The sequence below is a fragment of the Xiphophorus couchianus genome, chromosome 9 (genome assembly GCF_001444195.1).
Source record: "Xiphophorus couchianus chromosome 9, X_couchianus-1.0, whole genome shotgun sequence".
NCBI lineage: Eukaryota > Metazoa > Chordata > Actinopteri > Cyprinodontiformes > Poeciliidae > Xiphophorus > Xiphophorus couchianus.
The window spans coordinates 6,377,991-6,404,835 of record NC_040236.1 but is presented as its reverse complement, the minus strand read 5'-3'; the positions used below and the strand labels follow the sequence as shown (position 1 = coordinate 6,404,835).

General features: G+C 36.8%; 1 protein-coding gene across 1 annotated transcript in view; it reads right to left on the bottom strand.

Moving 5' to 3' along the window:
- gmds (GDP-mannose 4,6-dehydratase) overlaps positions 1-26,845 on the bottom strand; it is a 173,006-nt gene that overhangs the window by 46,664 nt on the left and 99,497 nt on the right. The window lies entirely within an intron of this gene.

Here is a 26,845-nt window from a genome sequence, read left to right as displayed (position 1 = left end):
CGATATCCTGCCACTTTCTGTTTAATATTATGTGCTTGTTGTACTACAGTTGTCCACTGAGACAATGAGAGCAAGTTCTTTTGTGTAGGCAGCACTGTTTTGAAGAAGAAGCTAAAACCCTGTAAAGTTAGCAATAATAGCTACCTGACGAAAAGAACTGTGGTTCACTATGAATATAAGTACTGAACAAAAAAACATAACAGAATATGAAAATAAAAATACATTTTTAGTAGGAGTGGATATTTTGTCAATCACAAATACATTTATGGTGTGTTTCACTAAGTGAATTGAGTTATTGGAATACTTAAAGTTTTCAATGTTATTTCAATTAAATGAATGGATAACTTAACTTAATGATAAATACTTTTTACTTTCTAACTTTTCTTTATATTTGCACTGTCACATGTAATAAAGTAAAACAAATCCGTTAAAACGTAATTCTGATAATTGGTAATAAAAAACAATTGTTTTGTGTTCCATTACTGTTGTCCAACAGTTTGTTGAAATACATTTGTTAAATGTACACTTAAAAACAAATCTTAACCCATACACACTTCATTGTGCCTTTCCAACTATTAATTAGCTTAAGCAAAGCATTTTACTCAGGGCTATTTTCCCACATAACTGTGGTTGGGTTACTTTACTCTCTACTGTCAGCTTAGCCTTTTGCAGAACATTCTTTACCTCAACTGATGAAAATGAGGGCTGCTGCACAACAGTTACAGGTTCTCATAATTTTTTAACAGAAATGAAAAAAGCAGAACTAATTTGCTGGAAAAACTGCCCCAGAGGAGTGTTATCAAGACAGTTTATGTGCTCCACTTGCAACAGTAGCTTGCATTGGAATCTGAACATGTGTGCATATGGTTGCCACATCAGGATGCTTTATGATGTGAAGCAGAAGCTGTCGGCCTCAGTCAGAGCATTTAGCAGATGCTATCTTCTCTCTGCAGTCATATTTATTGATGTCGTTCATTAAGGTAAAAAAAAAAAATTCAAAATGCTGGACACCAGAAAATCCTTAATTTTATTTCTGTGATCAAAATCTACCTCTCAAAGGAATTAAAAAAAGATATTGTTAATCAATTCTTGTGATTAACATACCTAACATGGATGAGTCAGCAACTGTGAGTCATCTTTTTCTCCAACATTGTTTGGCCATTCAAGATAAAGTTATTTCAAAGTTATACATTAAATCTAAGTGCAAGTTAAAATGACAGATGAATCAATTGGCTACAGTTTCCTCCTCATACATGTAGAATCCAAAAGCAGATTTAGAAATATAACTGCAAAGTTCTGGACTGATAGGTTATCCCTTTATATTCTTCTTCCTGGCAGCCAGTCTTTTCTGCTTTCCTATCACAGTAGTTCTTCGGGCTTTCTGAAAGTTGGTATGTTACGGAACTGAAGGACTATATTAAGGACTATATATACTAATTGTGTTACAGGATAAGCACATGGAATGCAAGCGCACACAAACACACAAGAGTGGTGATGGAACGAACTTCCTCAGGGAGGCGAAGCCTTCCTATTTGAGGATCGTTTAGGGTCATCTGACCGCTCAGCACTGATGACTCCCCTGAGCCTGACCTCTGACCTCTCACTCCTTGGCTCCTGATGAAGAAAACAGATTCTCTCACACTGTCACAAAGGCCAAATATGTCAACCAAAATGTTGGAGTGACTGAGCAACAAACCAATTAGAGCATGTTTTATAATAATAGCAGCATCCAAATCTGATTATAGCTACTTCAAATATTTGTGCTGGTTAAGGTGGGGAGGAAAATATTATCTTACATCTATTTTTTCTGTTGATTATTGGTTTAAGATGTGAAATCAGACACAAAAATCTTTAAACCTCGCAGAAATGATTAAGTCAACAATAACTTGATTCAAAGATTTTATGCCAAATACAGGTTTACATTATTTGTAAACCCATAAACATTACAGGTAGGTACATTTACAGGTAATGTAAACCTGTATTACATTACCTGAAGACTCCATAACTTAATCTCAGTAAAATGTCAAACAAAATTTTAATAATTACGGAAAATTTTAATATTGAAGAAAAAACAACAACTTTATTGACATGATTCTTTGTTCTGATCTCTATTCTCATAAATTAAGAGAGTGATTCACCCCAGATCAAACCAAACGCACACAGGAATAAAAACATGCGACACAGAGAGCAGATCAACAACAATTTGAGAAATTTGCTGTTTTTAGTAGAAAGTTTGCATTATGGAATATTTTTGGTCCTGAACAAGATTTCACATTGTGCTGAGTGCAACTACAGTCAGACGCATAGAAGGCACAGCTGGCACAGTGGTTCTGTGTTCAATTGTCTTTTGTCTGAAGGAAGACACAAGCCGATCTATTACTGCTATTCACTTTGTGTTGAGTCTTTATTTTTCATTTTCACTGAAAGTTCTTTCTGGTTCAGTGATCCTGTGTTTGTCAGTGTCTTGCTCCTGGATGGAGCTGTCCAGCGAGCTATTTCTGCCAATAGCTATGCGTACTCTGATTTTCTGTTCAACAGAAAGTACTACTGGCACAGTCCCTCTGTGTTTGGCTGTGTTTCGCTTATGAACGGAGCCATTAACTGAGCCATTAATCGTGTACTTTCAGGATTTGTAAAAAGTGCAGCGTAGAGCAAGAGCCGCACATACAGAGGCTATTAGTCCTCCATCCAGGTGGATTCCCGACCTTGAGGCATTTCCTACATTTCTTCCCTCTCTCTCTATCTCTCCCTCCATTTCCTGTCTGACAGTGGTTCATAAAGGAGACAAAGAAACAACGTTCTTTACCTTTGTCTCTTTGTTTTTATTTCCCATAGAAAATAACCCTGACTTGTGACTATGCAGAGTTGTTTCTCTTTTCTGGTTAACTTGACTGACAGAGTAATGTTGCCACTGACTCTTTGTACTTTGTTTTCCTTCTAAAAAAAGTAATCTTACACCTCTCCTTTTGGGTTTGATATAATTTGTTTCTATGCAGCTGGATGTGAATGAGACCCATTTGTCTTCATAAGTGCTACGAGATTATATTTAGTGTGAATTGGCATTATGTAAGTAAACTGAATTGAATTGCATAATTCACTTAATCAACACATGGGACACAAATTCCATCAAAAAGCCGCACTACAGATGTTAAATCCGGTCTGAAAATTTCTGTCTTTTGTTTTGAAAGGTTTCAGCTTCTCTGTGTTCTGTGTGAACAGAATTAATTATCACTGGAAATTGTAAAACATCAAACACTGACATCTATACTGTAATACTGTTTTGATCATCTGACTGGCTGATTATTTGAACTTGTAATGAAGCAAGCTCTTTCCTTCTCCCTTTCCTGCAAAGCACACTGATGGATGTGTAGCCCGCAGTAAACTGGATGGTCGTGATGATGGGAGCTGGGAAAGCGCCTCCGCTTCTCCTGCAGCCAGAGAAAATGTTTACGGCAGGAGCTGAGTGATATGGCCTCCGCTGATTTCTAACCAGGAAATGTAATAAATAATACGATGTGTATTTTTATTGTAGAGGGAAATAAAGTGAAGTGAAATATGTGAAGACTGTTTTATTCTTCTCAGTCTGCTCAGAGCTTTGGCTTCCGACCTTCCTAATTTTTTATGTTCCCAACTTTACGCCAACCCCTTTTCCATTTTTCCCCCACTGCTGTCCCTCCACATTCTCAGGGCTCACAGGATTGCACTGCTTCATTAGCTATCTGATAAACAGCTCAGAGGTTCAGCCCCTCACACCGAACCCATACCTTCCTGTTCACATGGCCACAGCATGACCCTATCACACACCCCACACTCGACTGCAGCTAAGACAGACCCCAGCCTCTGCAACTGTTACAAATCCCTTCATATCTGAATTATACTCTGATACACACAGGGGAAAATTCAGATACCAGGGGTCAAAAACTGGCAAAACACAATAAATATTATTTCAAAATTTGAATTTTGGTTCAGTTCTTGTTAGCTTGACTTCTGAAAGCAAACAAAATTTAATGTTTTAAATTTGGCTAATCTGTTCAACAAACGACTGTGCCAGGTTCAATATTATTGTCTTACCTTTCATAGCAACAAGCAATCACTTAAAAAAAAACAAAAAACTGAAACTTTATATACAAATCTACAAAGAAAACCTAGAACTGAAAGATCTATAGAGATTGCGCAAAGAGGGATGATCAAAGATCGTATTCTCCTTATACTACAACCTTGTTCAAAACTAGAGACAAATACTAAATTAATAAGGTTTTGGAAAGTATTACTGTCAGTATTACTGACAGAACCGTCACAGTTCTCAATATAATAATATAATATGATGCACTCTATTCTGTTCCACATTCCCCATCTACACGTTAAAACAACTTCGTACTTGCTACCAAACCTCTCAACCCAAGTATCCTTTTGATATAAACTGCCACTTAATGACATAAAAGAGTTACTAAATTAATGTTGGATTGTTTATGTTATTACCATTCAAACAGAAAGCACCATATGCATTAAAGCAAGATGCTTAAGATTGTAATCTGCTAACCTAAGAAGAAACTTACTAAACAAAAACAATGTTTCTATAGAAAAAAAAACACAACGTTTGGTTGACATACACAAAGTGCACTATTTCTAATTTTATCATGATCTATTATATTAAAGCACTGCAGAAAGATGGATGAGACAGAGTGCCATAAAAGTTGCATAAAAGAAAAAAAAAAACACAGTTATAGGAATGAAAAACTGGGGACAAACTCAGAGCACAGTCAGCTAAAACCTCCTGCTGTCTCTTCAGCTTATGCAATAGATCTGACCTTCCGCTTGAGTTTTTCCTGGTTTATCAAGCATGGTTTACAAATGTGTCTATCAATAGTGTATGGTGAAAAAAATCCACAAACCTTACACAAACAGAAACAAATGTAGAAATGTTAAAAAAAAAATAAACAAAACCCAAATCACTATTGAAAGATTTTTTTTAAGCTTGCGTAAAAAAAAAAGATGCTATTATCAAACTCTTCAAAAGAGAATTTTTTAGAAACAAATATATGAGAAAAACAAAAAAAGAACAGCAATTCTTTACATCCATATGCTTAGCGAATTCAAATATTACCACTGAATTAAACTTATTGTGTCTGTAATAGATTACATATAATTTTTTCCCTCCATTTGTGTATCATCATAAGTCCTTGGCAGATCGTCTGTCAGAGAGAGCAGACACTGCACAACTGAAGGTTGCGGGAAAATCCCTGGGATAAACCAAAGGCACCCAGCTAACTGGAAATACTCTTGAATAGGTCACATAGAGCAATCTCAACACTATAATTCCACAGGCAGAAAAAGCAGAGAGGCATAGTGACAGAGGAGGAACAGAAAGGTTATATTTTATGAAATGTAATTACAGAATAACGGATCTTTGGATTGGAGTGTTGAAACTGGGAGTCCTCAGCCTAAAATCAGATCCAACCACAGCTTAGGGAAAATGACTTATCAGACCTCCCTCCTCTGCGGCCAACTGACCCCTCAGTCCTCCCTTTTCCCCCCTACATGCCTCACTCCCAGCCTTCCCGGGGCTCACAGCTCCTCAGTCTTCTCTCCCGCTGCTTGACTCCTGCTGACATGTGGAATTGCTCACAGTAAACACTTAATAGAGTCGCTATTATGGCTGCAGAAAGCCATCAGGCCCAATCACAGCCTGATAATGCCATTAACCCCATGGTTTTGCACACAGGTAACCACATGTGGCCAAATGCACAAAACATGCACACAGAATCTACTTGAACCACACATGCAGTGTCAAAGAAAACACAAAAATATGCATAGCCTTTAAACCTTTCGACATTTTGTCACAATACAACCAATACATTTTATAAAAATCTTATGTGAAAGTTCATCAGAAAGAAGCATGTCATTGTATAGTCACTTTTCAAAAAACAAGTGACTGCTTTCACCCACATTTAGACAAGCCACCCAAAATAGAAATTTTGTTAAATCTCAAATAAAGCTGTTTTGTGAAGGCTTGTTAGTGAACATTAGTGATCAACAGAAGCATGACAACCGAGGAGCACACCAGACACAGTCTTCTGAAAGCAACAGGCTGAGTAAGGAGAACATTATTCAGAGAGGCAGCTAAGAGGGTAATAGTAACTCTGGAGGCTCATTCAAAGCTTAGGAGGGAGACTCTGTCAAGATCTAGTAGACATAAATCTAATCACAAACCTGCACTTCATAGAAATGATATAAAAAACAGGACATTATTAAATAAAAAAGCCTTAGAAATCCAGCTTAAATATTTTTGCCACAAGTAAAGAAAATGTCCAAGAAGGCATTCTAGTCCGATGCGTATGACAGAAAAGTAAGACTGCATCCTCCCCACTCTCAAACAACTAGCACCCCTGAGAAACATGGTGGTGACAGGGGTTGCCTTTTGTATCTGTGACAGGGAAGCTAGAAAAAGTTGAAGGGAAGATGGAATCTTTTGGGGGTTGCTGAAGGTTCACTTTCCAGAAGGAGATCAACCCAAAGCATACAGTTACAAATACAATCAGTTCTACTGCTAATAAGTAGTAAAACTCTCTATACAATTTGACTAAGATTCATTTCTCTAGCAGTGAAGAAAGAGCAATAATCTCAGCCACCAAAGCGTAAAGCTGGCAAACATATCCCAGAAGAATTGCATCACATTTTTTAGATTTATTTATAAAAAAATGTGAAACCCATACATACTACGTTATGTTGTTTTGCCAAATAAAACACCATCAAAATACACTGAAGATTGCGCTTATACTGGGAATATTATTTAGGTGCAAGAAACCTTTGCCTGGTAAAATAAAACACAGTCCTTGACTGTGGTACAGTGTTTCAAGAGGTTTACATCCCAGACTTTTCCAGATCGTTTGTAGTTTTAGATGTTCTCAGTTCAGTTCCATAGCATGAGTGTAGAGCTGCCAAACAGCAGTGTTAAAGCCAGAAAAATAAGTTGAAAAATGATCTTTTTCTGCCATGAACCAAATCTGTGGTCTGCTACCATTCAAAAAGCAGACAGAGCTCCAAGTCTGCCCGCCCCACCTCTTAGCACTGATAATGAGATTAATGACCTCCACTTATGGCTGTGATACGAGACATTCATGTGGATATCCACCGACGTGCACTTTAACAAGAAAAACAAATAAGGCGTCACATTTAAGGCGAAACACAGTCATTGTCGTGTACGTCATGAGGCGGTCTTATCAACTGCTCTTTTCAGGCAGACATTCATCATATGCCACAACTTTCCGGACACATGGGCAATCATTCTCAGCAATCTTGCACTGGGATTAGGCAAACAGTATTGAAATTACAACTCTAAAAGGGCCTGAGGCTCCGTACCAGACTGATGCTAGATAACCTCTTCCTACAGTAGATGTTTATATATAACTAAGTCTTACTTTATGTGCTTACTCTTTAATTTAACATTAATTTGTATCACACAAATTAAGAAAATGGTAAAGACCATGCCGAATTATTGGTAATTGATGTCGACTTTGACTACAGCTGATGTTTGTCATGACCCACAAACATGGGAAAAAGTACCGCTGGTTGAACCACCTTTAGAAGCAATAACCTGAACTAGTAATTTTCTGCAAGTCTATCAGTCTTTTCCATTGTTTGTAGAGGAATTTTGGCTCACAGTTCTTGATATACCGCTTCACCACTTATATAACCCAGTTTGTGCCAAGCTTTAGTTCTCAGACGAGCAAAACAAGACAGAATCGTCCCTCCTCCAGCACCGTGCTTGACAGCTGGTTTGAGATGTTTATGCTGATAGCCTGGGCTGGCTTTCTGCACACATGGCACTATGATTTGTGGCCAAACCTCTCTATTTTGGTTTCATCTCTCCAATGGACTTTGTTCCAATATGATTTGCTGCACAATGGTAACTCCATTTTAAAAATTAGTCTTTCCCCTGGAAATCTCTAAAAGCAAGCTATCATTTTTATTCTCCCAATTGCTAAGAAGTCAACATTGACACTTACGATGATAACTTGGAACAACAATGTAGAATAACAACAAAGCAGTCAAATTCCTGCTTTTGAAAAGGAATCTCACCTGCTGATGATCAGTTTGTCTCTCAGTTAAACTGCTTTAATTAGTAAGTAGTCTCCTGCTAAATTTGACTTGTAGCTGGAGATCTTAAAGGGTTCAATGCAAAACCTAAGGTAGTCAGACACGCTGTGTTTTTAAAAAAGTTTTAATTGATACATAAAACACAAACATAATTCTAGTTTAAGCTATTGATCTTCTTTCTTAAGCTATTATTCTATCCATAGAATTCACAAAAAACTTCAGGGGTGATTAGTAGGGTGACCTAATCTGTGATGGTTAAGTACATTTGTCTGAACAAACTGTCCAAATCTCATGGGAGAAAAGGTTTTGAATTAAAAAAAATCATATTGATGTTCTTTTTCCAATTATTTCCACAGGTCATTGTAGCCATCCTTGTCAAGCATATCACAATTCTCTTCACAAGGTGTGACCATAACAGCAGCAGCTGTAATTTATTGTATGTACAAAATATTTAAAGTAGAGTGTAAAATATGCAAATGTTATAGGTCACTACAAAATCCTCAGTTGAATGGATACAAATCTTAGGCACATAAGTAAATTATTTGGAGAAACACATACACTGTGACCATACAGTATATAATGATATGATAAACTGAATGCCAGAAAATGAAGATATTTGAATTAGATGACTGGTTTCTTTGCAACATGAGTTTACATCATGTAAACCTTTTGTTTGGCACTCTGACAAAGACATGCTGACTCTGTAAGGGAAAGTTACCCACATTTATACAAACAAATACAGGACATTGACCACATATTGACCAACATGTGCGGCCACTGTGGCCAGTGGAAAATTGACTAAAATATTTAATGGGTATTGATGATTTTAACAATGGCACTTGACAAAATGCTATGTCTTTTACTGGTTTTAACAAGTGTTGACTGTATGTTGTGTTTATAATGTTTTTATATTTTCATGATGTGAAGCACTCTAAACTGCCTTGTTGCTGAAATGTGCTACACAAATAAACTTAATTGATTGATTTAGCAGCATACTGGCAAAGCATCATCAGCCTGAAGAAATTGCATAGAAGCACAGATATATACAGTATATTCATATATACGTATATAGAGTATATACTGTATATAGTTACATAGTTGGGTGTGTGTGTGTGTATGTGTTAAACAGCATTCCATAGCAGTGGATGCTAATCTTAAATACTGGATTAAGAGAAGAATGAACATGTCAGACAGCTGCCAATGACATTGTTTGCTCAAAGGATCCTGTTGTTCTTTCTGCTTCTACAATCTGAAAAAATCTTTTGACACTTCCACTTTCCCTTTGCAGCTCTGGTTAGGTGTTAGTGAGGAGAAAACTGAGGTTGTCTTGCCTTTCTAAACACAGTTATATGACACACCACTGCTGCTGTCTCAACAATGACACACACTCAAGACAAGTACAAATATTTTGACAGCCAAGTAAGGTTTAGTATTTAGGTAAGGAAGTTTCATAGAAAGTAGTTTTACTAATGATTTTTGGTGATTTCTTGGTGTGTGACATCAAATAAAGTTAACCTGAATAAATACAAAATGCAGCTACCCAAACCAACCTGATAGAAGGTGAAAAAGTAATTACCTCCCAAAAAGTAATAAATGGTTGTGCCACCCTTGTAGCCAAGTGTTGATATCAAGTTTTTGAAATCACTGGTCATATTTTAAAACTACTGGAGAGGAATTTTGACCTATTACAGTTTTTGTTTTGTTTTATTTTTGAGAAATGTGGTGGTACCAATTGTTTGTTCCATAATTTGTAGTTCTAGTTCAGCAATTCGGGTGTCATTATGATCTAACAAAACTACAAACCACATTATTCAGGACAGCAAGAGGGTGTCCTGTTTCTTGTAGAACTGTTTATATCCAATCACGTTGGAGAGTTTTAGAACCATAACAATCAGTGAAAGGTCACATGAGAGCATATCAATTAGATTTAATCCCTGACTTTATCTAGACCAGTGCAAAGCCTTAGATTTTCAGCTTTATTCTTTTCAAGAGGTGCACTTGCAGGTAGGCTTTGGATAAGAAAATGTATTAAATTTGTGGCATATATACATATATATATATATATATATATATATATATATATAGCAATGTTTGACTCATGAAAATATGAATCAAACATTGCCTCATGAAAATGTTAAGAAATTTGACTTGTGTTTTACACAGTGCTGTATTTCTTTCAATTTCATCCTTCTCTTCAGCTCTCTTGGGGGTTTTTTGTGTTTTTTTTTTACATCCAGATTTCTTTTGGTATCTGCATCCCACAAACCTCTGAGTGGGTAAAAGCTCATAGAGATGGCTCTAACAGAAATACAGGCTGCTCCACTGCATGCCAAACACAGAGGACCCAAATCAAACAGCTTACAGCAGGCCAGGCCAGCTGAGGTAGAATTGTAGCAGACTAAGCCAAATAAGACTGAACTGGAGAACTGTCCAACCATATTCTGTGTAAAATCAAGTAATAACCTCAATCATTTAATTTGAGACTACATTTACACACGTACACGCACACACAGTAACATGCTAACCAACGAACTTTCCCAGGCTCCACCTCAGGGAGAGCACATGATCCAAAGTGCTGCTTCTGAGCTGTGATTTTTAGCAGAACAACTTCTTTTTTAGTTCTTAACCCAGACAGCTATTTATAGAGATATTTGAAATCACTAACCCCTCCACCCCCAAACTTCCAAACACACATTCCCCATCTCCACTCACTCTTAGCTCTGCTCTCCCTTGTTGCATTTTTACCAAAAAAGTCAGAGACTGCAGCAATTTTCCTTGTCGGACATCCAGACTGTCTGGCAGTTTATGTTGAACACAGAGGAGGCTATATTTACAGTCTGACCTCACCCTGAACACACACGCAGGGTCTCACACACATGAAGCTTTAATATGGTCGGGAATGACGCAGGAATTACTGGACTCTCCCTTTTTCTGTTTCACTTTGACTGTGTTTCTGCTGGCCGAGCTTCGCACCAGCAATTAACTTCACATTATTATATAGGAAAGGTCACAAAGGCGGACAGAGATACATCTCACTATATGGTACTCTGCTTCTTGAGTCCATTTTCAATTTTCATTCACATAAAAGCCAAAGACAACATTCAAAAACAGAGGAAATTTAACTGGAACTGTCTGCTTTGGTCAGATGAGATTAAAATTGAGCATTTTGGTACAAAGTCTGTCATGACTACAGACTATTGTAAAGAACATGCTATGTTGTAAGCAAATTGCTTTCCAAAAGTCTTGGAACCTTGCTTAATGTATGGCATTTTGAACTCTTTGAAATAAAAGCAGATGTTAAGTAAAAACTGGCAACTTCTGACAGAAAAATGAAACTGGATTTTATTTGGGTCTTTTAGCAGGGTGATGATCTGATCCCTGTGGACAAATCAATATATAAACTAATGGGACAGAAAACACCTGTCAGAGCAGAGGTTGTTCTGATTATTGGTACAAAAACAAGGTAGCAAAAACTTGAATGATAGTTTATTTAAAGGACTCACACTCCTGAATCTTACGCATTTGATAGGAAAGATGACATGGCCTTAATGTGAATTTTCACAGGATATGACAAACTTTTGCTCACTGACTAACGGCTGCATGCTTTGACTGTTCCTTGAGAAAGGAAAAGTTCTGTTAGCATGAGAAGCACTATGGGAAAATTTAGTGGTGCAAAAACAAAAGTCAAAACCTGAATATAAGAGCAGGAAAGACTTAAATGTTACAAGTGAGTTTGTGCCTTAATGTTCACCTTTTGGCTGTTGCTGCCTTATTATATTCAATAATGCTTTGGAGATATTTTCAGTCCAACACTGCCACTAATGTGAGGGTAATAATATATTTTAGGGGCAATGTAATGGTTTCTTTGATGCTCTCTTTGATTTGGTTTTGTATGAAAACTCAGTTTCAAAGGAGAACCTTGAAAATCCTTTGAGGGTTCAGGTAATTTTTAAAAGTTTTATATTTTACATACATCTCTGAGTTATCCATTTCTTCACATCATTATTACTATTTCTGGTTCTGACAAAAGAAAAAAAAATCATAGAAAACAAACAAGCAAAAAAAAAAAAAAAAACAATACGTTACACTGTAAGAGTAGAAGCTGTTGGTGCAGTAAATCTAAAGGTTACAAATACATGAACCTTTGAACTTAGGTAACAACTTTAAAAAATAGGACAATAAATTCAAGTTCATTGGGACTCAGACAACTTCTAACCCAATAGCATCTTTTACCCGCCAAGTCAGACAGAAAATCAAATTTTCTTTGAGTGCTAATACATTATTTTAGAATAAAACTTTGTAGCAACAACATTTAGTTTAAAGGTTTAAAAGTCATAGAAGGGTGAGTTGGCTTAAAACAAGCAAAAATCAATTCCAACATTAAATTAATTTGAAAGAATTTGTCTCACTGAATTAGATAAAATTGTTTGAAAATCCCCTAATATTTGGGTGCACATGTTTTGATTGATCGTGTTGTAAATGACTAGATACCTGCAGATCCTACACTTGTTTTTTTTTTTTTTATTCATAAGTTAATGACCATTTATCTTTTAAAATGTGTAAATACGATCTGTGTATGTCTTGAATTTCGGCATTGTTTTAAGCTTCTGTCATCTCGACCAGGACAGAGCTGTAAATGACATTTTACATCTTCATCTTTTTCTTCTTGCTTAAATAGCTACAAAACAAAAAAGTAAGCAAAATGAGAACTTTGGTAGGAGACACAGGGAGACACCAGCAGTAATTAAGAGGATGTTAATTCTGTTGTCTGGATGCATGAAACTGGGAAGATTGAGCTGACTGAGTAGCCACCCTTGTTTTGACCCAGTTTATGTTGTGTCCTTTGTAGTTGTTTTGGTTACGATATTATACAGACAAATCATTTTCTGTGCTTAACCTTATATAGCTTAACCTTGTCTCCCGTTTGCAAAATTTGCCCTCAAGTGCAGCTCACAGTCATTGAAGTGCTGCAGTTGAAACGCGGGAAGGAAAAGAAAGACACAGAAACAGACAACCCTAATCAAAGATGAAGTGTTTTTGCAACTTTAATCCTTTATGTATTCCTGATGGGTTTGTTTCAGTGGTTGGTAAAGCAAAACAAACAATGGAGTGTTTGCAAAAGCAGAAAATCCCTTCGGAGAGCATTCAGTTAAATAGGTCATACTCTGAGTAAAAGACAGCCGCAGACTTTAACTCCTTGGTTTGACTTTTGGGTTTTTGTTTTTGTTTTGCAAACAAATCTTTAGTAATATCAGCAGATTTTGGTAGCTATCCTGGCACAGAAAATTATGCTTTAATAAAATGATTAGAGAAAGAGTATCCAAATAATGATATCAACAAACAATTTCAGATCTAACATAAAACTAAAATTACTTCTCTCATAAAACTGATAACATCTCCATCAATCAAGCCTGAACTCACCCCTGTTATATTACCAGAGGGTTGTTATATCTAAACACAGTCACATGCACGGGGAAGTTCACCCACTCACAAACACACTTGAACATGGCTGTGACCTCTGGCTGTTTGAGCAGTTCAGCAATCTCTCCATGTTTTTTTTTTGTTTTTTACCAGAGAAATGGGTCTCATAAAGACTGTCATTCACTATTTAAGCATAAAACACACATTGCAAAATAAATTGCCCACGCATGCAGTCACAGTGAGACAGAAACACACACAGACGCGCGTGCACCTACACACATAAACTGGGCCTGAGCCATGTAATGAGGACAAAGCTGCTGATTCTTGGAGCTTGGCGATAGCGTCATTTTTACACCGTGAGAACACGAGAAACACATTTCTCAAAGGAGCCCTCTCATTTTGCAGTGGGTGTTTTACCATTTTTGGGGGAAAAGGGGACAGCACACACAAACACAAATATGCACACACAGAAATCAGTTGAGTAATGTTAAATTTAGCAGAGACAGGCTAATCTGAGATGTATTCTGAGAATGGAGAGACAGGATAAGGGACAAGAATTTCTTTTTTTTTTACTTTTTAAAAAAGGATTATCCTGGTATAGCTGCAGTACATTTGGAAATAGATGACTTTATAGACACACACCCTCATCACTCAGACAGAGGATATCAGTAGCAGAGAAATGATTGATGCAGGGCCAGAAAAGCTCTTTATTTATTTAGCCGACTTTTAAAGGGCAGGAAGAAAAACAAACATCAGCTGGACGAGGGGGAAGATGTGAACGCTGGCTACAAACTTAACAGAGCAACTGACTGTTTAGATTTACTTATATATCCTTCACCAAACACGACTAAGTGTTACCAAAATGTCTAAGTATTTCCTGCCAAAGAAAAGCGGGCAGATCTGTGGAAAGCTGGATTCTGTGAAGTGGTTTAAAAAGAAAAAAGACAAAAAAAAACAAGGAGGAACGAGTGGGTTGTTGTTCACCATCTCACAAATATGTAATTTTAATTGTTTAAGGACAGTCAACATTACTTGTTAGATTACTTACAATCTTAGACCGTGGGATATGATTTATTCAGAAAGAAAAGTAGAAAAAACTTCTTGAGTTTTTTTATCTGTCAAGAATCACATACATTGTTATTCTGTGGTGACCACATCTGCACATTTTGTCTGGCCTCTTTTCTTCTTCTCTTTAATAAAACTCTCTTTACCTGGTCTGGTAGTTAAGGTGGATAAAGCATCTTGGTCAGTTTTCAGTTGTGCCGCATTGAGCAGTGCTCTACAGGATGTTTAAAGTTCAAGGATTTGTTTTGTAACCTAACCCTGATTTAAACTTCTACCATCTTTATCCCAGACCTGACCGGTGTGTTTCTTCATCTGCGTGGTGCTACTGTGTCAGACTATTTACAAAATAGGCCATTTCTGAAGGCAATTCGTCATGCTGGCTTTTGTTTAGGGGAATTAGCATACAGGAGAGAAAACCATATATCCCTTTCTTTCAACTTTGCAAATATGTGCTACTTTGGTTTGGGTTACATAAATCCAAACAAAACACATTCAAGTTTGTGTTTACAATGCAACGTGAAGATGCCACAAAGCATGGGAAAGGGAGATGACATTATTCACATTTACTTTACACAATCTAAGACTGTGGGATATGATTGTTTTGTCTCTTCTAGAAATTGAAAAAAAAAAAAAAAACTGGCAATGTTTTAGGAAACCGGAATCACACAAGTAAGATAAGAAGATGAGGTGTTTTGTCTTGTCCAACTAAAGATAAACATGAAAGAGTCAGAAGGCTGGAGATTCAGTGGCATAAAGAAATGAACAGGTTTCTTTTTTTCTTTCAGCTGACATTCAATAGAGAAGCAGATGTAGGAGGAGTAGGTCCACTGTGCAGGTGTCAAGCTGTTTCAGGAATTGCATTTCCAGACATCCTTGATGGGTCGAGTTTGAACTTTGGCGCAGGCGACCCCTGCCCTTGAATGTTAAAACCAGGAGCAGCTCTGCAACAAAAAGTCTCTGTTTACACTCTAAGCACCGCCGCATGTACAATACTTGCTGTCCTCTCACAGCTGTAGTGGAGTTTAGAGCCATGTCGGGTTCAGCCTCTCCGTTTGGAGCACATTTTCAGCCACGATGACATCATCTGAGATGCTATCAGCCTGTTTACGCTTTCTCTGCTCCCTTGCGGCCACTATACTGCATACAAATTGGACAATCAAGAACAGGTGTGTGTATGAGATTCTAATGTGTGTGTGTGTGTGTGTGTGTGTGTGGGGGGGGAGCTACAGAAAAGCATTTTCTGTTTTTATAAAGTTAGATTTCCTTCTTCACTTTGTCTCAATGAACCCTAAACTGCAAGTGAAAGAGCAACACCTCCCAAGCAACAGACCAGAGCGCAGACACACATCCAACCTTTAAAAAAATGGATTGTGCTTTGTCACACAAACAGCAGAACTCCATTCATTGAAGGGAAGAAGGCACAACAGGGAATTTATGGGAATCTTTACACATTTGATTGTTTGATGTTCTTGTAGAGGCGAATTGTGGATGAAAAAAAAAACATTTCTGACATCCCTTGTAAGAATTACAAAGCAAGCCTTGTAGGGAATTTTAACTTCAAGTGAATCATCAACATAAGACTCAAAGACGCAAGGGAAGTTCATGTTATGGCTCGGAAAAAAAGTGCAGCATGTCAGCAGTCTGACTGCAATGAGCTTAAATATTCAAGGAGGGATAAGGTATTAAAAGCTGCAAAGCTCAGCAAGTCAAACCTCTCTAGGGTTTTATGTTGTCTGTCTCATATTTCATCTTCAAAAACACTCCCACACCAACCACTGAAGGGTTTCGATTACATAAAGCATTTCATATTGATACTTCTTTTCACTACAAACACTCTGACATGTTTGAGCAAGTTAAGTACAGGTGCAATCACTAACATTATGCCAAATATGGCTGCATGCCATTAAGGTGTGATCGTTCCAGGATCCTGATATCATCACATTGGCTCATTCACATGTTGGGACAGTTGGATGAAGAAATAGATTACGAACTAAATCCTGCTTCAACAACTCAAAGCACAGGATGAGAAAAAAACTTTGAAGAGTCCAAGCATGGGCTTATTTAGGGAGGAAAGGAAGATGTATTCTTTGGTTAGGCTAGAGGTAAAGGTAATATTAAAAAATAATATATCAGTTTGATCTAATCATTTGTCTGCCTTCATGTCAAACTGAGAAAACACTGATAATTTGTGGTGTGACATTGGTGAAGCCACACTGGTCTTTGGGGACAGCTGGGAAACTGCACCTTCATCATTTTCACAAAACATAACATGGGCACAACATAATATTTCAAAAGCAGATAAAATCATCGTTTTCCCCTGTGCCCAGTATCTACCTTTTGAGTGCTTGTTGATTTGTTAATGTTATCTGACCACCACAGCAGGAGTGAAGGGAGGGAGACGTGAAACACACACACATAAACACACTGGTCATTTCCTGAAGCACATGATGAGTTTCCTGCGATAACTCATTTTCAAATCAACTACAAGCTACTGTTACTGATAGCCAGATCGTCCTGTTAACGTCATCACCAAAATCTCACATGGTTGGTTACAGAGATGAAGGGATGAGGAAACTTTTGGAATGATGAGATAAGATGGACTAAAGATGCCAGAGTAGCAGATAGATAAAGTAAGAGAAGCATAGTTTACATGAAAAACAGAATAAGCATGACTTGCTTTCTTTTCAGGTCTTTCTCCCGTTTTGTTTATATTGTTTTAACTTTTAGCTTAAAGTTTGACTCAAAATTTACTTTATTAAGTGATATTTTCTGCTTCTTATTTTTATTAGGTTTTGTTTGTTGAGTCCTAAAAAGGACTTGTCTACAAAATCCACTGCAGGGTGGACGGATTGACTGACTGATGAAATAATAAAAATAATACTCAGTTATTGGATAATGGAAAAAGTGCAACAAAGATTGGATATTACATCTGAGTGTTTTGTCAAGGAGGAATGGGTTCCATGAAATTTCCATACACAGTGAGAGCAATATAAATATGACACTGCTTGTGCCAATAAGAATTAAAGAAAAAATAAAGAACTAAGATGATAGCTGTATGTTTGTGTTTTTTCTTTTTAAATTCCCAACACCAAGTCCAGTTTATGGCATTTGGCATTGCAAGTAAATCATGCCATGGTATCTGCTAATTAATAGTTACATTAAAGATGTAATTTATTATTAAATACTGACGCATAAACTAAGGTTTTGAGTCACCCACAAAGGTAAAATAACTATCCAAATATATATTTCAAATATTTTACATGTTGTCAATTGTAGTTCGTAGTAGGAGTGGAGGGAAACCATCTGCTTTTCAGTGGATCGAGATATGGACATGGATAATTTTGACTAATAAACACCAAAACTGGATTATTTTCATATTATTTCTGATCTAATTTTGAGGAACTCCAATTAGTCAGAAGTTTGATGCATTAAAGTGTGGAAACAGAAACTTGGACAAGTTACATGCCATATGCAGAATGTGCAAAATTGAAAAGAAAACCTTTCAAACACAAGAAACAAGAGCATTACACATTTTGATCAAGAGATGAAAATGAAACGGATTGTATGACATGCCAATCCCCACACAACCACTGCAATGAAACCAAAACAAAGTCATCTTTGTTTTGGTTTTATCACTGTGGAGATGTTGGAGATCAACAGTAAATTCATTGCCATAAATTTTAAATGAACAAAGAAGCCATGTATGGTTTTAACACTTTTCTCAATTAATGATAGTTTAAGCAACTGGTTTCATACATTTATATAAACTACAAGAGACACCTATTCAAAACTTTGCAAGAAAGAACTAACCTTGATGTCAAATAAAGAGGCAATCCCATTAACAGGGTGGGTTATAATTTTTGCTGGGGAGAGTTACAATAATTCAAAAAAGAACCAAAACAAGAGCCCACACTTGTGATGTGTAAATGGGTCAACTAGCAAAATAATTGATAACACTAGTACCAACACTTAAAGAACATTTTAGTACAATCCACATACCTTAATCTAGCTAGCTGTATTTGGATAATCATTATCCAAGGGAAAATACAGCATATGTTTCCCAGTAGGCTATAATTTAATTTGTGCAAATCATTTGAATTTATCTGTTGTATTAATTTAAAAATTCCAAAGCATTGTATCGGTCACAAAATCTCCATTTTTTATTTAGAAATAAAACATGCATATCCACCTGTTTTCAGCCTTGACAATCAACATTTGAGATCAAGGAGCAAACACTGACATGACCACAGCACTCCTATCTCATCCCTGATTAGTAGTTGGTTGGTGTTGCAAATCTTCTCGTGATACTACCATGTCCAGTCTCCTAATGCAGCCGTATGAGTATTTTTTGGAAATACAAAGTCCAAAGAATACCAGAAATGCAGTTGAACACCAGAAATGAATGTATAATACAGCACAGCCAGACAGATGAAAAGTTCAACAGTTTTATCAGCAGGATGACCACATCAGATGAAAGTGTCATCCTTGTTTATGCTGTGCTGATAACATCAGGACAATCCCATATAAACTCATGGCCAAATGACACAGAATGAGGACAAGTGATTACCTTTCAGTGTCATCAAAACAATACACATGGCCACTGTGAGGCTGCACACTCACAGATTACACAAACTTCACACCAATCTCTGAATCCATCAGAGGTGTGTGCCTTTGAAATGTTTCTGTAATGTCTCCACTGACTGAGATAAGGTAGAGGCAGTGTCAACAGAATGGCGGAGTCTGTATGAGTGTGTGTATCAAAAGCTGTGTCTCGGCATAGGAAACAGATGCCTCACCTCTGGCTATGAGAGAGGCAGTCTCAATGTGGCTGTTCCACATTGTTCCACGGTCAGACACCCAGAGGGGTAAGTGTGTAATAAAGCAGAAGCAAAGTTTGGCCACTTTCAATGGGAAATAGTAATCTTTGTGAATTCCTCGAATAAGGGAATCTGTACATGAAAAGATTTTGAAAAGAGGCTTGCATGCTTCTTATTAAAACATACAAAGTCTGAATGGTTCTTTATCAGCAACATTAACAGACAGCATTATCATTTCAAAAAATCTCTAGCTGTGAAACAGAGCATAACCTCAATAAATCAAATTTTTACATACTTAAACAGTATGTCCTAAGAGTAAAATGTACACAGCATAATAATTTATCATACACACGATACATTGTTAACATGATGATATTGTATGATGATACAATTATTGTTATTACCCTGCAATTTGCTCACTCTTCTTTGTCTTTTCCATCATCAAAATCAACCAAACTTTCTCCTTGAGTTTTAGCATCCTGGTAATTTAGATCTCTGTCAGATCTGGGTATCATAGACAGTGAAATGATGAGCTGCAGCTGGTACAGAAATGCTGTTTCTGTAATGTAACCTACAGAAAAAAAAGCATGCATACATTTGTATTTATTCCCTTTCGACATGAAGCTTTTTATTCTGGTAAGGTTTTTAATACAATAGAAAAATGATTTAGTAACATACTTTATGTGATTGTCAGAATGTAGATGCAAGTCAAAAGTTACACCCAGGTTCCTCGCATAATCAAACCACTGATAAAAAAGAACAATCTGGACAAATCACTAATGCAGAATTACAGGCCGATCTCCAACCTCCCATTCATCAGCAAAGTTATTGAAAAAGCTGTGTGTAAACAATTAACTAGCTTCCTAACTATAACCAACCTCTTTGACTCCTTCCAGTCTGGTTTTCGTGCTCACCACAGCACAGAGACCGCCCTCGTAAAAGTGTTCAATGACATCCATATAAATACGGACTGTGGGAGAACAACAGTGCTGGTTCTGTTGGACCTAAGTGCAGCTTTTGACACTGTTGACCATGACATATTACTGAATCGACTGGAGAGTTGGGTCGGACTCTCCGGTCCAGTGCTTAACTGATTTGAATCCTACATAAAGAACAGGGATTTCTTTGCTTCAATTGAAAACTTTTTATCAAAGAGGTCAAAGGTCACATGTGGGGTACCCCAAGGTTCAATCCTAGGACCCCGTTTATTTAATATTTATATGCTCCCACTAGCTCAGGTTATAACAGGAAATAATATTAGCTACCATAACTATGCAGATGACACACAGCTCTACATTACGATGTCACCAGGTGACTCAGAGCCCATCCAATCACTGAACAGATGCTTAGAACAGATAAATGTGTGGATGTGCCAAAACTTTCTCTAGCTGAACAGAAACAAAACTGAAGTTATTATTTTTGGACCTAAAGAGGAACGATCTAGAGTCAATGCACAGCTTCAGTTATTACAACTGAAAACCAGCGATCAGGCCCGAAACCTGGGAGTAGTGATGGACTCTGACCTGAACCTCCAGAGCCACATAAAGACAGTTACAAAGTCGGCTTTCTATCACCTGAAGAACATTTCCAGGATTAAAGGACTAATGTCTCAGCAAAATCTAGAGAAACTCATCCATGTGTTCATCTTCAGTCGTATTGATTATTGCAACAGCGTCTTCACAGGTCTGTCCAACAAATCAATCAAACAGCTGCAGCTGATCCAGAATGCTGCTGCTCGCGTTCTCACTAAAACCAGGAAGATAGAGCACATAACACCAGTTTTAAAGTCCCTACACTGGCTCCCTGTAGCTCAAAGAATAGACTTTAAAATACTGTTGTTAGTTTATAAATCACTGAACGGCTTAGCACCACAATACATTAAAGATCTGCTGTTATTGTATCAACCTTCCAGACCCCTCAGGTCTTTTGGTTCTGGCCTGCTCTGCATCCCCAGAACCAGAACCAAACGAGGAGAAGCAGCTTTCAGCATCTATGCACCACAAATTTGGAACAAACTTCCAGAAAACTGTAAAACAGCTGAAACACTGACTTCTTTTAAATCTCAACTAAAAACCCACCTGTTTAGAATTGTATTTGAAATGTAATCAATTACAAATTTATTGATGGAACTTGACTTAATGATTGATTCTATATTGCATTGTGTTTCTGTGTTTGTAATGATGTAAAGCACTTTGAAATGCCTTGCTGCTGAAATGTGCTATACAAATAAAATTTGATTAATTGATTGATTGATTGATTGATTGATAATTTGTGATCTTTATGCAAATTGAGTCTAGGTGAGTGCTTACCTGGATCCTTGCATTTCTGGGACCAAAAGCAATGGTTTCTGTCATATCTGCAGAAGAAAATTCTGATCCATCCACTCATATTGCGGATACACTAACTGAGTATAGTGGGTTATGGCCATGCAGTGAGAGAGATATAAAGCTGTGAGCTAACCAAGCTCTCACTAGGATTCTACCACTTGAGAACAGCCGTTAGCAAGGGGCCTGAAGCAGTGCCTTTTACTAAAGCTCAGGGCAGCATGTACCAGGACTGTCTCACATTAAAGGAAGAACTTTTCAATGCCATCAGCCAAGATTGAGATTAAAAGTAGACTTTGACTTGAGACATTTTAATAACACATAATCCTCCTCCAGTTCTACACTTCAGCAAAGTTTTCCTCAATACATTTCTGAAATATATAAAAAAACAATATCCCTCCAGTCAAACTACACAAATCTATCTCAGAGAAAGCTCCTTATGGCACACTAATTCTGCCTGGACATCGCTACCTCTTACTCTTCCTGTAGAACAAAAGTTTAAGACACTACAGAAAGACATTCCTCTCAGAATGACCCACCTCCCCTATAGATAGAGAGAGATGGAGTTGAGGCTTGAAAGTCAAATAGTTCAATTTCAGATATTAGCCATTACTATACAATGTTGTGAGGCGGTTGTAGGTGTTGGAAAAAAGAAAAAAAAAGGAATAAAGGTTGTTGCATCAGAATTCAAGAGGATCTGTGAAAAGAATAATCATCATTATCAATCTTTTCTAAAGTCTAAATTATTTACAGTAGTAGTTGCACACCAATGAAGTAATGGTGTATACACACTTTTACGATTGTAAGTTGAAACATGTAGTTTTATCTATTTAATGCCCTAAATTTGTTTAGATTTTGAGAAAGAAAAATAAACTAGTGTTCAATTGTCATACAATTTCTAAAGTTTTCAATAGATGGTGCAGGGGTGTTTTGTAATCTGGTAAAAATGCATTTGCACCATTTCCAGTCCTGGCGGTTGATGGGATGCAAAGAAGGGAGGTGAATTCTGAAGCCACTTGATTGACCAACTGGGACTTCAACTTCCTGCAGAGCTCATGGTTGAGCTTTGAGATGGATTTCAAATTTAATTCCATAAGAAATGTGGACTGTTGTGTAATTATGGTGGCTGGTTATATGTTCGGGGTATGTGGGCTTGAATCCACCAGTTAATTTTACCTAAAGTGCTTCATTGTGACATTCAAACCCTGAGTTGGTCAATTTGTTTTGCAATGTAGCATAAATATTACAATTTCATCAGTTGATGGTGGACTTGGCATAAACAGGTACAAATTTCCAGTTTTTCAGCTGTATGAGCATGCATAAACTTCATGGAAAATGTGCACCTGCATGCACAAACTCACAGTGCTTATAAACAGAACACATGCTGAAAGGAACTCTATAAAGACAATCAAAGAATGTAGTAAAACATTTCATCTCTGCAAAATCCCTCTGAACCATAGAGCAAGTTTGATGAGAGGAAAAAGAGGAAATGACAGAAAAACTAATTAGTTTCTAATTCAGTTTCCTTTTGTTAACCCTTTCAGTTCCTTGTATACTTTGAATGATTCTTTCGGCTGTAGCTCACCTGGTTTTAGATGCAGAAAATTTACAGGAAACAAAAGGACGTTCTGCACACGAGATTCAGTTGACAGGGAGTGAATGACAGCAATTTCCCCCTGGGTACACTTGCCAACTCTTACTGGGAAATATTTTCCTTCCTATTGCACACACAAACACAATTGCTGGAGGTTATTTCCCTGAACCTAAATATTCAGAGAATCCTTTGTTTTGATAAGATAAAAGTTTAGACAAGAAGCGATGCTGCAGCCAGAGTGAGCCACTAAAGCAACAAGAATTTTGCTCTCCAATGTGATTCATGGTGTCACTGGTTCACCATTATGCCAGCTACCATGATCATACTACTATTTAATATAAATGTTCCAAACTCCCAAAAAAGCTAGGGAAGAATAATAACACTTATATCTTAAAACAGTTTATATTTCCATAAATCTTCCCATAACTCCTGGATGTTAATGGAGTTTTTTCTCAAAACCTTAAAAAAATATATTGAAAAAAGAAACTTAAATATGACCTTTGTATTCCTTCAAACTGTGGGTTTACATTAGAAACACACACATCCATTCAGGCTGAATTTGTTAGTGATTTATGCAAATCCCATGGATGACATGCGAGAAATGAAGAAGGGATACTTTTGAACATAGAGGGTCATAAGTAGGAACTAAAGGGAATTTATTTTCGTAGTCTATAGATATATCATACAGACTGGGGTATTTTACTGAAAGTACATAACTTTTTTAGGACAATGATGTAAAAAAAACTTTTGACTAGTTTCATAACTCAACATTGGTAATGTTTTGTGTTAAGACACTAGACTCATGAAACATTTTTGTACACTAAATGGGTATATTTTCATCTTATGGACTCAGATGACTTTAAACACATTTTATCATAAAATGTGTTTAAATAGTTAAATTTAGCTTTGAACAAAATGAACTGTTCTGAAACAGATAAAAGCAGGTTGTACAGCAGTGGGATACAAGAAAACGCAAGTATATATTAGGAATAAACCTGTCATAGAAAAAGAACAAAAGGCATTTACCACTAATTAATAGGTTCGCAGAAAATAAATAAATAGATAAATAAAGAGAGAGAAAGAAAAATACAAAGAAAGACATAAAGAAACAAAAAAGAGAAAGAAATAGAAGCAAACGCACAAAGAAAAAAGAAAAGAAATAAATAGAGGGAAAGAAAATCGCAAACCAAAAACGTAACAAATTGTAAAAATATACAAAGTTCTGAATAGAATTCCAAAAGCAAACAAGAAAAAAGAATGAATTGATGACTGTTTTTTTTTTTTGTTTTTTTTTTTTTACAATTTTCAAGTAAATAATTAAAACATGAATCTTGAAGTAATCAACTTGTCTTTCTATTTAGTTAAATAGAAAATACAAATTTTCTATCTGCAACAATCAAACATAACAGCTACAGTTTGAAATGTTACAAGGATGTGAGCTGATCATATGGAGACACTCGGAGCAGATAACATTTTTTTTTGTTTGTTTTATTCTATTTTATTCGATCCTATGCTATTCTACTAAAGTCTTTGACACTGTCAAATGAATTTTGGTCCTTTGATATTTTCATATTTATATTTGATCTTGTTTGATTTTTAAATGTCACTTAAGCATGCAGTGTAGGGTGGATAAATCAACCAATCAATCAAATTTTATTTGTATAGCACATTTCAGCAGCAAGGCATTTAAAAGTGCTTTACATCATATCAAACACAGAAGCACAATGCAACATAGAATCAACAACCAAAACATGGCATTAAGTCAGGTTCCATCAATAAATTTGTAATTGATTACGTTTCAAATACAATCCTAAACAGGTGAGTTTTTAGTCTAGATTTAAAGGAAGTCAGTGTTTCAGCTGTTTTACAGTATTCTGGAAGTTTGTTCCAAATTTGTGGTGCATAGATGCCGAATGCTGCTTCTCCTCGTTTGGTTCTGGTTCTGGGGATGCAGGGCAGACCAGAACCAGAAGACCTAAGAGGTCTGGAAGGTTGATACAACAAATAAGTACAATGCCAGGAATCTAAATAATGTGCCACTATTTGTGCAAGATTGAGTATGCAAGGTTTTCTTGTTATTTTGTTTGTTTGCAATTTCAGACTTTTAAATTTTTCTTTGTCTTTGCTCTGACTATAAAGCATGAAAATAGGATTATGCAGCTACAATAAAAAGCTGCACAATCACTTAAATTTTAGGTCACTTAAATTGTAAATCTCATTAATAAAGACAAAATACATTTAAACTAAATTATAATGGGTTATTTAGCTTATGTATAAATATCTTGCAGGTTGTACAAAAAAAATGCAGGACTGGAAAAGAGGAACAGGGTCGTTTCTGTCCTGATCTGGATGGGATTAACCTTGAGTGAATCCTGCAGGTGGGAGGTATAGCACCCCACTGGCTTACTTGCAAAGCTGACTTAAAATCTCGTTAAAATCCAATTAGGCAAAATAATAACCCATGCCAAATTAAACAAAAACTCACAATCAGCAGCTCTGCCTTCAGTCAAAATAAAAAAAGAAGAGATCATTTGAACGAAAGGAAATATGATCTTAAGTAAGAGTTTTCCCCTCAGTGGGTTTGAGTAGGTCTGAGCAGAGTCTGTTTCCCAGGCTCGTGGACCACCGAAGAGACCGGGTTGAGCTCAGAGGCAGTAAAAGCCTGAGGCACAGTAAAAGAGACAAGCTGGGAGCTTGGAGTTGGATCGGCTCCTCTTTTAGTGGAACAGTTTATGTGATGAAGACGAGGGGCTGTGTGTGTGAAATTTAAGGGAAGCTAATTGGTGAGATTCCAACAGCCTCAACAAATAAAGCAAGTGGCCATAAAAGCACATGGTAGTGATTAGCCCATGCTGATACACATCTACAGTTTGTTCCTCTGACCTTCCCCTGCTCAAGTGCACACCCACAGAGCTGTTTGGGAAAACGATGCAAAGCAGGCATCCACAAGATAAATATCTAAAAACGCACACTGTACAAATACCAGAGGAAGACCTGTGCAAATGACATCATAAAGGTGTGGTGGGAGAAGTCGTCTGTTGTAAATACTCAATGATGTTTAGTGTTTCATCAAAACTCATTCTGCAGTTAAGCGTAAAGATTGTCCAAAGTTTCAGTTGCTCAATCTTGCAATGGTGGCAAGTATGCAACAGTTGCAAAGCACACCAACCATGCTTTGAAAAAAACAAAACAAATGCAAAACACGCCAAACAAGTTAAAAATAGGACAAAGGTTTTCAGGTTACACTGGTAGAACGATAGCTATTGGTAGCTATTTTTGTGAAGGTAAATGTACTATCTTTGGAACTGAGTAGTCACAAATCACACACACAGAATGGGCAAGAGTGGATCAAAACTGGTCAACAGCCATACCCAATTTAAACTGCATGATTATGACTGTCTTTAGGTTGAGACTACATCTAGGCAGTGTATTGTTGGCTAATAGAGGCAGGACTTTGAGGCTCTCCTCAATCTGGTCACCATGTTCTCCATGGAAGAGGCCCTGTCTGAGCAATTTGGGGAGACGGA